At 45.7% G+C, this 13,764-nt stretch overlaps 1 protein-coding gene across 19 annotated transcripts in view; it reads left to right on the plus strand.

The window, feature by feature from the left end:
* Positions 1–13,764, plus strand: part of LOC116661551 (ADP-ribosylation factor-like protein 5B) — a 75,391-nt gene that overhangs the window by 48,165 nt on the left and 13,462 nt on the right. For 5 of the 19 annotated variants that reach the window (XR_004317440.1, XR_004317427.1, XR_004317432.1 and 2 more), the window contains 2 exons: positions 9,489–9,573; positions 11,674–11,997. The exons of 6 other annotated variants lie outside the window; for them this stretch is intronic. The gene's annotated coding sequence lies outside the window, so the exon portion shown is untranslated. Of the gene's footprint in view, positions 1–398; positions 411–1,347; positions 1,462–3,611; positions 3,847–9,316; positions 9,390–9,488; positions 9,574–11,673; positions 11,998–13,764 lie in introns of those variants that run through there. 8 more of the 19 variants (XR_004317441.1, XR_004317431.1, XR_004317435.1 and 5 more) reach the window with 6 other exon arrangements.

Below are 13,764 nucleotides of genomic sequence, written 5' to 3' on the forward strand. Positions count from 1 at the left end.
TCTTTTGTTTGAGAAAATTGACAAATTTAAATTAAAATCTAGCCCCTCCTTCCAGTTCTTTTTCTCCAGAATTGCTGGTCTGGAGCCCTGACAATCCTGCCAGCTTCCCCACCATGAGTGGTGGCCTTTCTGGGCAAGCTGGGCTGGTTTCCTTCTGCCCCTGTCGGTGTGATCGCCAGCTGGCATGCACTTGTGATTATTGGAGCTGGTTTCTGGGTTTATTTATGTCTTGGGCAAAAACAATTATTCATTCTTGAGAAACACATCACGGCTCTGGAATGTCTTGGGGAGAGCATGTCTTGGGAAGAGCGAGACAGAGAATGAGCCTCTTGGGAGCCAAGACCGAGCACACAGGGCCCTGCTCACCTGGGCAGCCCCTGGACACCAGCCTTCACCAGCGGAAGATGCACCAAGGAATACTCCATCCCTGGGGCACACCTCTTCCTGGAGAGCCAAGTCGGAGCTGGATAACCCTTTGTCAGAGTCCAAATAAATCCCAAATACACATCCAACCTGTCCATCTCTGTTTCCCCCAAGGACCCCTTGGTTGTTAGTTGAGGTTACTCCAGGGCAAGCCCAGGATCGGGATATCACTGAGGAAGAGTCGCCTCCAGTGCCAGGACCAGCCCCTGACGTTCCGCTCTCCTCAGCGCTCCTCGATGACTTAATCACTCATGCCCACGTGAACGTGGTGAGGCCTCCATGAGAACCCCAAAGGACGGGGTTTCTGCAAATTAATCAAACTCGAGGAGTGGTTCGTTGGAACCTCCAATTGGTAGCCCATTGGTCTGAAGCCCGGGTGACAACCTGGAGTTGTGATTGGTGTCTGAAGAGGTTGGGTGTTATCTTCTAAGACTGTGCCCTCAGCCTGTGGGATCTGACACCACCTCCGCAGACAGCGTCAGAGCCAAGCTGACCTGGAGGGCACCCAGCTGGTGTGGGAGAACTGCTGGGGATGTGGGCAAACTCCCGCAACACACACTGAAACTGGGTGCAGAAACGATGCCACTCGGGCAAACTTTAAAAACAAACATTGAGCTATACTGTTTATATGTTGTAATTCCCATAGATAATATACTGAAAATGTTAAAAAACAGAGGATAAAGTGACACAAATTCATAGCAAGTTGCCTTTGGGGAGAGGGAAGAGGGGAGGAATACAATGAAGGAATTCATTAAAGGGTTAGCAGGGCCTTGAGTTTGTGTGCACGGATTTACCCCGGAGGGATAGGAAGCAAATAGAACAGATCCTTAACATCAGTTACTCTGAGGGGTGAGTACCTCAGCATTTGTCATTTATTCTTTGTACAGTCCTTTGTCTTTCATTTTTTTTTTTTCCAAATGGCAGATTGGGGAGAAGAATGCCGCCCATTGCAGATGGCTTTGTTCCCTGAACACTTCCTTACACACCCTTATGCTCCTCAGGCAGGACGGGCGGGACACCATCCTTTGTGTCTCACAGGTGAGGGAGAGGGCTCACAGAAGCGGATGGATGACTCAGCCAAGTCTGGGGCAGGTAAACTTAGGATGACTGGAGCTGGCCTCCCTGACTCCAGGTTCAGAGCTCCTGTCTCTGCCTCACTTGTCCCTGAGGTCCAGGGGTCACCTTGGCCTCCTGGAGGAAGATGCTGCAGGTTTTTTGGGGGGCCAGACAGAGGCACGCCCACATCTCCCATGGGCTTTCATGCCCAGCAGGGAAGGATCCCAGAGCTGGGCCATCCATGGGCTTTTGATGAATCCACTCACTCACTCAAAAATCATCTAGCAAACTTGCATCATGATCCAATTCCCTGCTAGACACTAGAGATATAACCCATAAGCCAAACAGATGGACAGAATCCCCTTAGGTTCCAGGGGTAAACATGGGATGCTCTCGTGCTCCCCTGGGGGGGAAGACAGAGACTCTTCCCTGGCAGGGGGTCCTCACCCCTCTCTAGAGCACTGATTCCTCCTTGGTTCTTGGACCAGGCCCTCCCGCAGAGCATGCATGGGCAGCTCAAGCTGGGTCCCATGCAGTGGGGAGGCACCGAACACTCCAGAGGGTCCTGTGCTCACGCATCTTCTTGGTATCTTCCCCTGGGCACCTGGGCGGGGCTTCCTCCTGTCACCACCACAGTTTTAGTCTCTCCATTTACTCTGCTCCCCATTTGTAAGATTTGCTTTAAAAGCTTGCATAATTAATATCCAAAATCAATTCCTGATGTTCCCCAGCATCCCGTGCCCTGAACTGCTTCCCCTTCCCTTCTCCCTCTTGGTAAAGGTGACTGTGCAGCCACCCTGCACTCCGGTCTGTTCTACAGCTACACCCATCCTTCCTTAAGTGCCATCGGCTCTCCCTTGTGTTGTCGTCCTGACCACCCCTTTTCCATGTCAGTCGCTCCCCACCAACTCCAGATCCTCCTCATCTTGCTCTGTTTTCATCCAAAACACAGTGCCTTCTAATGCAACACTTGCTGATTATGTTTGCTGCTTGTCTGCCCCCCCTCCCACCTCAAAGTAAGTTCCATGGAGATAGAGTTGCATCTATTTTGCTCCAAGTGTGTGGCCATCGAGGTCTGGGCAGCAGGTGGATGGCGCCGGGACAGACACGCCCAGGTGTGTAGAAATGAAGGGCTCCCAGAGAGCCTCACATGTTCTTTAAGCGAGTTGGACCAAGATGCAGAGAACAGCCCCCCACGGGATAAGGTGTCTGCTGGGGAAAACAGCACCTGCAGAGGAAGAGCCAGGCTTGTCCCTAACACCAGGGCTGACCCTGCCAGGCTCTCAGGTCTCAGGCTGATGGTGCTATTCCCGCAGCGCTGAGGACAATTCAGGCCCATTTATCTCAAGGGAGGAAGGTAGCAGGTGATGAAACCAATGCAAGTAAGGACTTTAGGATGAAAACTTCCTCTTTTAAAAAAAACCTCACTCCACAGCTCATGCAGAATGTGGGGTATACACAAGGAAAAATCCGAGCACAATCTCTGGGGGTGGGGGTCACTGAAGAAACCAGTTCTTAAGTGCAATTCAATACCAGTATTTATGGTGCACCCACTGTGTACAAGGCTGTCTTTGGGGCTGCGGGCACAAGTCAGTACACGTCACAAGGGCACTGACAGCCCTTCAAGAGGAGAGGGGGAAAGAGGCCTCAATCCATTTAACATGCAAATGGGATCAGTACTCCTCTCCAGGCAAAGCTCCATGGCTTGCGTTTTGTTATAGAGTCTTCTTTCCAGGGAATGGAGCATCCCAAGAGAAAAACCCAATTTCTGTCTGCACTGTTGATTTTTCATGGTCTCCCCACCCCCACTAGCTCCTTCTTTGCGAGACTCAGTTTTTTAAAATTGAAGTCTAGTCGATTTACAATGTTGTGTTAATTTCTGGTATAACGCACAGTGATTCATTTGTGTGTGTGTGTGTGTGTGTGTGTGTGTGTACATATATATATTTCCTTTTCATATTCTTTTTCATTATAGGCCATTACAAGGTATTGAATATAGTTCCCTGTGCTGCAGGACTCAACTGTCATAGCTGGTTCCCACCCCGACTCCAGTCCCGTCCACAGGATTTCACACGATTCACCTCCAAGCCTCATTTCATCTTATAGTCACTGTTTTCTGTCTTTTCTATCAGCAGATGTGGCCGAAGCAGCAGTTTCTCAGGTCGGGTTACCCAGGAAGGATCTTGGACATCCAAAGAGCTATTTGTTTTCTTCAACACTGCACATGTGGGGTTCACACTAAGCCCTTGTATTTTATTCATTAAGTTTAGACTTAAAAATTCTGATGTCAGCTCAGGCAGTAGGTCTGACACCATATGACTCTCTTATTTCCCACCTGGGAGTTGGCGCTCCACATGCCGTCACCAGGTGAGGATCTGTGTCTTCTCTGTAAGCCATCTCTCTGTGTGCTGCACTGATACCCTTAGCATAGTGGGATGGTAAGAACAGGTGATCCTTCTGGGGAAGTCACAAGGGGGTTTCTGGTGTCCTGTCCTGAGTCATAAATGCTGAGTTACATGTGGGTCATGGAGTGGCCTTACCCTTAGCTGAGCCGTCCTGGCTCCTTAATTCCTGGCTGGCTGGGCATCATCCAAGTCCACTCTCTGGCCCTCCTGGAGGGGCTTCCAACTCCCTAGGACAATGCAGGAATTCCTCCTGACTTAATGGGACAGATGGGACTGTTTGGACAGAGGGGAAAAGTCTGTCAATTTCAGAGTCAAATCATTTAATAATTGTTCTTAAAAGCAATGGACAATATTTTCATTTGAAAAGGACCCTGCAGAAGACCTAAATAGCCATCTTTCCAAAAAAGGTATCCAGATGGTCAACATGTGCATGAAAAGATGCTCAACATCACTAATTATTAGAGAAGTGCAAATCAAAACTACAATGAGGTATCACCTCACACCCATCAGAATGGCCACCATTAAAAGGTCTACAAAAAAAATGCTGGAAAAGGTGTGGAGAAAATGGAACCCTTCTACACTGTTGGTGGGAATGTAAATTTGTGCAGCCACTATGAAGGAGATTATGGAGGTTCCTTTAAAAACTAAAAATAGACTTACCATATGATTTAGCAATCCCACTCCTGGGTGTATATCTGGAAAACACTAATTTGAAAAGACACATACACCCTAGTGTTCACAGCAGCACTATTTACAATAACCAAGACATGAAACAACCTAAATGTCCATTGACAGATGACTGGATAAAGATGTAGTGTGTATATACAAAGGAATATTACTCAGCCATATAAAAGAATGAAATAATGCCATTTGCAGCAACATGGATGGATCTGGAGATGGTCATTCTAACTGAAGCAAGCCAGAAAGAGAAAGAAAAATACCATATATCACTTATATATGGAATATTAAAAAGAAAGACAAATGAACTCATTTATGAAACAGAAAGACTCACAGACATAGAAAACAAACTTATGGTTACCAGGGGGTAAAAGGGGTGGGAAGGGATAAATTGGGAGATTGAGATTTGCAGATACCAACTACTATCTATAAAATAGATAAACAACAAGTTTATACTGTTTATGCAGGGATCTATATTCAGTATCTTGTAGTAATCTATAATGAAAAGGAATATGTGTATGTACATGTATGACTGAAAGATTATGCTGTACACCAGAAACTGACACAACATTGTAAACTGACTATGCCCCAGTTTAAAAAAGGATTAAAAAAATAAAAATAAAAGGGACACTGCAAAAATTGGCAGTGTCTTTTGCCAGTTTGAGATTTTTGGTTTCAGCCTGGCTATTATTTGAAAATATCTAAAGCATCATTTATTATATTTAGATCTTAAAAAAAAAAAAAAAGAAAGAAAGAAACTTTGCACATAAAACTAAAAGAAAGAATCCAGGTAGGAATATGTGAAGGAGTAGTTGTGAGAGTAAATCACCTCTGACCTGCCTCCCCTTTTAAAGTACATCATATCACTTAAAAAACAAAACTAAGCAAGACAGTGGCTCATTTGTAGGGCTCTGGAACTGCCCAGCCCAGCATCCCTGGTCTTTGCTCACACAGAAACAGACCGCCCATCAGGGTGGGTGCAGCCACGGAAGCCACGGTGAAAAAAACTGTGTGTAAGTTGACCCATGTTGCTCAAGAATCAACTGTATATACATATCTTAAGGTTATTTTTTATCTGATAATATAGTACAATTCTTATTGGACGTCGCTGATTATTTTTCTATAATGACAGCTTTAACGTTTATGGCACCTTCACTCCATCACTTAAGAGCTATAGCACTGTATGCATTGGATTCCTAGGGCTGCTGTAACAGACTACTACAAACTGGGTGTCTTAAAGCATATAAGTGTATTCGCTCAGCCATGGAAATCGGGTTCAAGGTGCCAGCAGGGCTGCACTCCCTCCGCGGGCTCCAGGGGAGGGTACTTCCTTGCTTCTTCCAGCTTCTGTGGCTCTGGGCACTCCTAGGCTCCTGGCTGCATCACTCCAAACTCTGTATCCATCTTTCCCTTCTCTTCCTCTGTCTATCAAAAGGAAAATTGTCATGGGATTTAGGGCTCACCCTGGTAATCCAGGATAATCTCATCTCAAAATCCTTAAATTTATCAGAAAAGACTATTCCAAATAATGTCTCATTCACAGGTCCCAAGAATTTAGATGTATCTTTTGGGGGCCACCATTCAACCCACTACAATGACTTTGGGGGAAAAAATCTAACCTAAATCTCAGTTTTCTCATCCATAAAATGGGAGATTAGTAATCACTCTCCCAAACAGCTGTGAGGATTGAATGCATTACTCCAGCAGAAGTACTCACCTGGTATATGCCAAACACTCAGTGATGGTTAACTAGTTGTTATTTTATTCTTCTTCCAGTTTTATTGAGACATAATTGACCTACAGCACTATATATGTTTCAGGTGTACAGAGAAATGATTTGACTTACATATATCATGAAATGACTATCACAATAAGCTGAGTGAACAGCCATCATCTCATAGGGATACAAAATTAAAGAAATAGAAAAAAATTGTTTTCCTTGTGATGAGAGCTCTTAGGATTTACTCTACACAATTTTCATATGTAGCACACAGCCTTGTTAATTATATTTATGATGCTGTACATTACATCCCCAGGACTTACTTCTCTTATAACTGGACCTTTGCACCTTTTAATCACCTTCATCCAACTCCCTCTCCCCTCGAGTCCCACCTCTGGTGATCAAAAATCTGATCTCTTTCTATGAGCTTGTTTGTTTCTGAAGTATAATTGACCGACAACACCATCTTGGTCCCTGGTACACAACATACTGATTAGATATTTCTATACATTACAAAATGATCACGATGATAAATCTGGTTACCATCTGTCACCATACACAAATATTACACAATTATTGACTATATTCCCTATGCTGTACATGTCATACCTGTGACCCATTTATTCTGTAACTGGAAGTTTGTACCTATTAATCTCCCTCACCTTTTCTCTCCTCCCTCCACTACCCTCCCCTCTGGAAACCACCTGTTTGTTCTCTGTATCTATGATACTGTTTTGTTGCTGTTTTGTTATGTTTGTTCCTTTGTTTTGTTTTTTAGATTCCATGTATAAGGAAAATCTTACAATATTTGTCTTTCTTTGTCTGATTTATTTTATTTAACATAATACCCTCTAGGCCCATCCATATTATCACAAATGGCAAGATTTCATCCTTTTTATGGCAGGTAATACTCCATTGTGTGCGTGTATTGCACATCTTTATCCATTCATCAGTCGGTAGACATTTAGGTTGATTCCATGTCTTGGCTATTGTAAGTAATGCTGCAGTGACCATAAGGGTACATATATTTTTTTGAATGAGTTTTTTTCATTTTCTTTGGATAAATACACAGGAATGGAATTTCTGAATCATATGTAGTTCTATTTTTAACTTTCTCAGTGAACTCCATCCTGTTTTCCATGGTGGCTGTACCAGTTTACATTCCCACCAACAAGGGTTCCCTTTTCTCTACACCCTCAGCGACACTTGTTATCTGTTGTCTTTTTGACATTCACCATTTTGACAGGCGTGAGGTAGTATCTCACGTGGCTTGATGCGCATTTCCCTGGGAATTAGAGCTGTTAAGCAACTTTTCTGTCTGTCGGCCATCTGTATGTCTTCTTTGGCAAAATGTCTGTTAACGTTGTCTGCCCATTTTTTAGTCAGATTGTTTTTTGATGTTGACTTGTATGAGTTCTTTTTACATTTTAGATATTAATATAGGTAATAAAATACATTTTGTATATTTTAGATTATCCCCTTATCTGATACGTCATTTGCGAGTATCTTCTCCCGTTTAGTAGGTGGCCTTTTTGTTGTGTTGATAGTTTCATTCACTGTTCAAAGCTTTTTAGTTTGTTTACTTTTGCTTTTATTTCCCTTGCCTAAGGAAACATATCCAAAAAATCACCACAAAAATTAATGTCAAAGAGTGTGCTGCCTATGTTTTCTTCTAGGAGGTTTATGGTTTCAGGTATTACATTCAAGTCTTTAATTCATTTTGAGTTAATTTTTGTGCATGGTGTAAGACAGCGATTCAGCTTCATTCTTTTGCGTGCAGCTGTCCAGTTTTCCCAACACCATTTATTGAAGAGATTGGTCTTTCCCTATTGCACGCTCCTGGCTCCTTTGTCGTAAATTAACTGACCATATATGAATGGATTTATTTCTGGGCTCTTGACTCTGTTCCACTGATCTATGTGTCTGTTTTTATGCCAATATCATATGGTTTTGATTATTCAGCTTTCATTCTTCATGACAGTGCTTTGAGTAGGGAGAGATAGAAATCTTGAGAAAAAAAATCACTGGGTACCAGTCCTTAATATACCTCCAGACGTGGGATCTTGTCTGAGCTTAAGTCTCCAAATGTCCACAGTTTCCTGAAAATTACAAAAAAGCCATGTGCTCAAGATTTCTAAAGGTTTCCCCTCTCTGTCCTGCAAACTCAGCTTGAGAAGAGAGAAGGAGGGGGTGGCCGGGGGAGACCAGCCAATTTCCCAGCTTATGTATTTGTTCTACTCTATTTCCTGCAAACTTTTGAAAACCCACCCCAGGGAGCAATAGCATGTGCATTGCACAGCTCATGAGTTTTGATCAGGGAAACTGTTGCCTCCAACTGAAAGACAGCCAAACTTTGGAAATGAATCTCAGAGCAAGAGTGGGGGAGAGAATGTCAGACCTGCCAGAGCGGTGAGCAGGAATGGGTTCCCGAGCCCCACAGTCCATCCCCGGGTCAGTGACCTGCAAGGCGCCTCCCTGTTCCTTCATTTCTTTGTGAAGATGACTTCACACTGGCTCTTTTCAGAGGCCATTGCAGCCCCAGTTCCATCTCGCAAGGGGAGGAATCACAAACTTGCTGTAGGAGAGTTTGAACTTCCCAGCCTTCCTCCCAGCTTCAATGTGTGACTTTTGGCAAAGCTCAGGCTGCCTGCCGTCCACTTTGGCCCTGCTCTGAACCCCACCCCCACCCCACCCCCACATTCAGCTGGGAGGAAATGCAATCCATGTGTCTGGGACACAGCATCCTCCTGACTCATCACAGTGTGTCTTTGTCACCGGAGGGTTGAGTTGGCTTCTCCTTGCATCCCCTCAGACTCGGGAAGTGTGGGGCCAGCCTTGGGCTCAGAAGAATTGAGGAACCCATGGGCTCTGGCCTTGCAGAAGCCCTAGCTGGGGGTCCACCAGCTTCCTGGCTCTACCCTGGTCTTAACTCATCTCCCCTCCCCAGCTACTTGGCCCTCAGCCCCCGAAATCTCCAGTGACTCCCTTATGGCCAGTGGTTTAAATGCTAAACGCCATTTTCATACATGTCAAGATGACCCACGTGCTGCAAACTGACCAGAAGGTGTGAGCAGCAGCTTCCCTTCTCGTCAACCGCGAATGTCACGGTGAGCACAACACGAACAAGACAGTTGTCAGCAGGTATGAAAACAGCCACTGCCCCCGGCCCTAGCGCCTTGGCGAGGTCCTGCTCTGTGTCCATTCAGGCTCCCCTACAAGCATCCTGCCTGCAAGGTCTGCTGTGAGCCCGACCCTGTGAGCGCCTCTGCATCAAGCCTTCTGCTCAGTCAGGTGAGAGCGTCCCCCGCAGGGAGGGGTGGGGCTGAGGGCCCAGCAGAGGCTGCACTGAAAGCTCGGCTGGAGGGGAGGGCTTCTGAGACCTCCCTCCTCACACCTCATCGTGTAGGTGCTCATGCAGTCTTTCTAGCAACCACGTGTCCTAAAGACCACTTATTCCACCAATGAAAAATTATTTCTAATACCTCACAGGCTAACAGGCTCTCTGTGCAGATTTATACAATGACGTCTGAAGCACTTGCTAAAGTTGCCTGTCGATTGTTAAGTTCGTGATTGCTTATTAACCACTCTTAGGGTGTAAAGTTAATGTCTCACTTTTCTAAACACATCACAGGGTCACACGGCAGTATTTTGAAATCTATGGCAAACAGTATTATAGAGTGATCTGGCCTTAACCAACTTCTTCCAGCTTCTCTCTGATTACTTCTCTATACAGACCCCCAAACTCTAGTTAGACTGTCCATTGTCACATGAATAGAAGAGGTTATTTTTTCTCTGAATTCATTTATTTAAAGATAGAACATAGCCATTCAACATCATGGAACACAATATCAACACATGGAATAAATCTGGAGAATTAAATTGAATTGGTATATTTCATTTACATTAGTAAATATCTTAAAAGAAGCCAATGGAGACTTTAAGATTCGTTAAGCCATGAATGACACAAGTAACTAAGAGTTTCTCCCTAAGTTAACAGTGGAACAGCCCGATGTTCAGGTTGAAAGATTCCCCATCCAGGTAACTTGAATTTTTGGCCCAACCCACATCTCCGGTGGGATTGGGGATGCCTAGTGCCTTCCCAGGACTGCCCGGTACCGCCAAGTGCCTGTCTCCCCACTCCCACCTCAAACTCCTGCTCTTACCTTAACTGTCAGCCCCTCCCCCCTCATCCCTGCAGTTGCACAGCTCCCCCTCCCCCCAACCTCCCTTCCCCCTACCCTCCATCACCCCCCTCCCCGGACCCCGGTTTTCTACTCCTTCCTTCAGAGCGCATGCAGCTTCTTCCTTCTCCAAGCACAGCTCACAGCATGCTATTGGATCCAAACGTCTGTGCCCAATGTTTTGGGATTAGGAAGAGCTGAGCCCAAATGTTGGATTCATTAATTCATCAGTTCCTTCCTCTCCTGGGCACAGGAAACCCTGCCTCTTCTCCTGGGTGCCAGACTGTGGCCATATTGCTGGGACTCATTCCCACCCTCTGCAGGGAAGCTGTTCCCCTTCCCCATTCACTGACCCCAAGGTCAAACCCTCTGTCCCTCCAGGACCACAAAGGAATGTCTGCCTTAACCTCTCCCACTCAGGTTAATATTTATATAACCAAAGAGCCACTGAGTGTTCCACAGACCCAGGAGACTTTTCCTCCCTTAGAGGAATTTTGCTAGACCAAGTTGTCCTACAATTTGGCATTGGACTAGACCAAATTGCCTCCATTTCCCCATTGCTGAGGCTCTGTGGGTGCATGCTCACAGGGACGCTGGGTAAAGACAATTTCTTAATTATATTATTTTCACTGCAATAATCTAGAAATTCAAACAAAACATATTCCGGATCACCTGGGTGATCTAGGGGATTTTATTAGCCCCGCTGATATTTCACGGTTATATTTATTTACGATCAGGTTGGCACGAGTGATTGCCTAAATCCCTTAACTAATCATACAGAGTTTTGCACAGATGACCTCAAACCCTGAAGCTTGAAGGACTAGTTCCAGGATCTGAAACAGTTTTCTTTAAAAGGACAACACAGTACTTAATGGTAGAATATATATATATTATAGTGAATATATAGGGACTACATATATGCTGTAAATAATGACTAAATATATATATGCGATATGCTACATATTTCGTGTGTGTGTGTGTGTGTATAAAATACTATAATATATATAATAACTGATTTCCAGATCCTGAATCTGGCCACTATGGGAGAGGTGTGGTTTTATATATAAATATTATTCCATTTGGCATATATATAGGCGTCATACATAAATGGCCAGCTTCAGGGTGTGGGACCATAGACCCCTCCCCCTCTCCACTATTGCCCATGTCTCTCTGCCAAGTCATCTCACTTGCTTCCCTTCCCTCCGCTTAGCCACGACTCGGATCATCTTGGATAAGCTGATTGGGTGACTGCTCTCAGTGTGAAGTCCATGGCCTTCACGCAGGCTGCAGCAGCCTTTCCGTCCTCTGGTCACAGGCTGCTCTCAGTCCCTGCACCAGGACCGGCACAGCCAGCCCCTGAGGACACTGCTCCAAAGGGGGAGAAAACAGAGCTCATCCGGATGCCTTAAATTGCCCCCCAAACAGCCTCATTTTCTCATTACATTGGCCTCACTGTGGAACTTATTTTTATGTATTACTTATTTGTCATTTGATTTACACATTCATTAAAGGAAATGTGTTTCCCTGGCAAAGACTGATGAAAACCTACTCCTAGGGTATGAACTTGACTCTTTCTGGACAGATTAAAAAAAAGCAGTCTTCTTCTTACTTACATTTTGGGCATTTTCACTCACTCCAGGCAAAGGGAACAGTGTATTGAAAGGCGCGCAGGCGGGAGACAGCGTGTCTGCTTTATGCCACGGGGCCAGATGAGAAGCAGGATGGTAGGTCAGGATACAGGGAGAGGAAAGAGGCTGGCGGCAGCTGGACCAACTTTATTAAAGGTTTATTTACAGGCAAAGTTCTCTGACCTCAGAGACTGTGAGCAATTGTAAGCGGGGACTGGTGGGACTGATGAGATGTCTTCTTTGGTGCCAGTAGGAGGAGGGTTGGGAAGTGCACATGAGGCAGGAACCAGGACCCTGGTTCCTGGCTGGCCTGGACTTGGCTGATTTTAACACCTGTGAGGTTGACTTACTTTCCTGAGTGTTTCTGGATCATCTCCTGACCGAGGTCCAAGCTCCTTGAGGACAAGCATTGTTCCTGCACTACTCCTGGCTATAATGAGTCCCTCCCTGTGTCCCATAGCAGGTGTTCAAGAATGCTTTGGTCATTTCACTTACTTTTCTTTTTAGGGGTGGAGATAATTAGGTTTATTTGCTTATTTATTGAATTGATTAATGGAGGGACTGAGAATTGAATCCAGGACCTCGTGCATGCTAAGCACAAGCTCTACCACTGAGCTATACCCTCCCCTCATTTACTATTTTTGCTTTTTAAAGAATCACAAATCTGCTGAAAATACCATTGACAAAGGTGTTGTTGGTTATCTTTGATTTCGACTCTCAGTCTCGGCATTTCCACCCAAACAGGACCACAGGTTATGACCCCAGACTAGCATGGGTGTGCTAAGTGAGCTTGGAAAAGCACTGATTTCTCTAGGTCACCATTTCCTCCCTAAAGGATGAGACTGTACCCCCACCTCCCTCCTGCATTGTGGAGACAGATGGACAGAAAGGCATGTTAGAAGGATGCGGCAATCAGTGTTGAAACCGGACCATTGACTCTTCTCCCAGGAGATGTGTTTTTCTCACCCCACCACTGCCACCCAGGCCCCCAGGGGCAGGCCAGCCTTTCCCAGAGCACCTGGCCCCTCCCCACCGCATCCCAAACCTCACCAGCCAAATGAGGCAGGTCAGAGGTTGTCATTCATTTCACAGGAATGTGTGTCAGTTGCGCATCATACGACTCCCCTCTCTCTGATCCCAGATCCTTGCATGTTGCCCATCTGGGCTCAGTGGGCTTCCCAACACCTGCCTGATGGCAGCTTCTTCAAGCTGACCTGTGGCAAGGCTGCAGGAGTAGGGGCATTGCCCATCGGAGCTCCCATCTCTGCAAAGAACAGTGGATTCGTCATGAGGACACAGCTAGGGGGGACAGCCCAGAATCCCAAAGGAGCCCAGGGTCAGGCTCTGAGGAAGAGCACCCTGTCCAGCTGGGTTTCCACTGTGGATCCAGGATTCATGCCTAATACCCAGGGCCTGGTGATAAACAGGGGTAGGGGCCCCACCGCACACTCTTCCACCTCCTCCCAGCAGCCGCCAGTCCTCCCCCACCTGCCAAGCACCCCACAACCTGTCACCCACAAGTGCCTGCTCATCTGGGTTTTTTCCCCTCTTAATGCTCAGTGCTGAGCTCACCCACTAGGCTGAGCTTTGAAAGAGAACTAGCAATAAATTCCAAATGTGCTTCACATAAAGAGAAGCAAACGTGAGTTGTCCATTGAAAGAGCTAGCTTTCT

The sequence above is a fragment of the Camelus ferus genome, chromosome 35, assembly GCF_009834535.1.
Source record: "Camelus ferus isolate YT-003-E chromosome 35, BCGSAC_Cfer_1.0, whole genome shotgun sequence".
NCBI classification, from domain to species: domain Eukaryota; kingdom Metazoa; phylum Chordata; class Mammalia; order Artiodactyla; family Camelidae; genus Camelus; species Camelus ferus.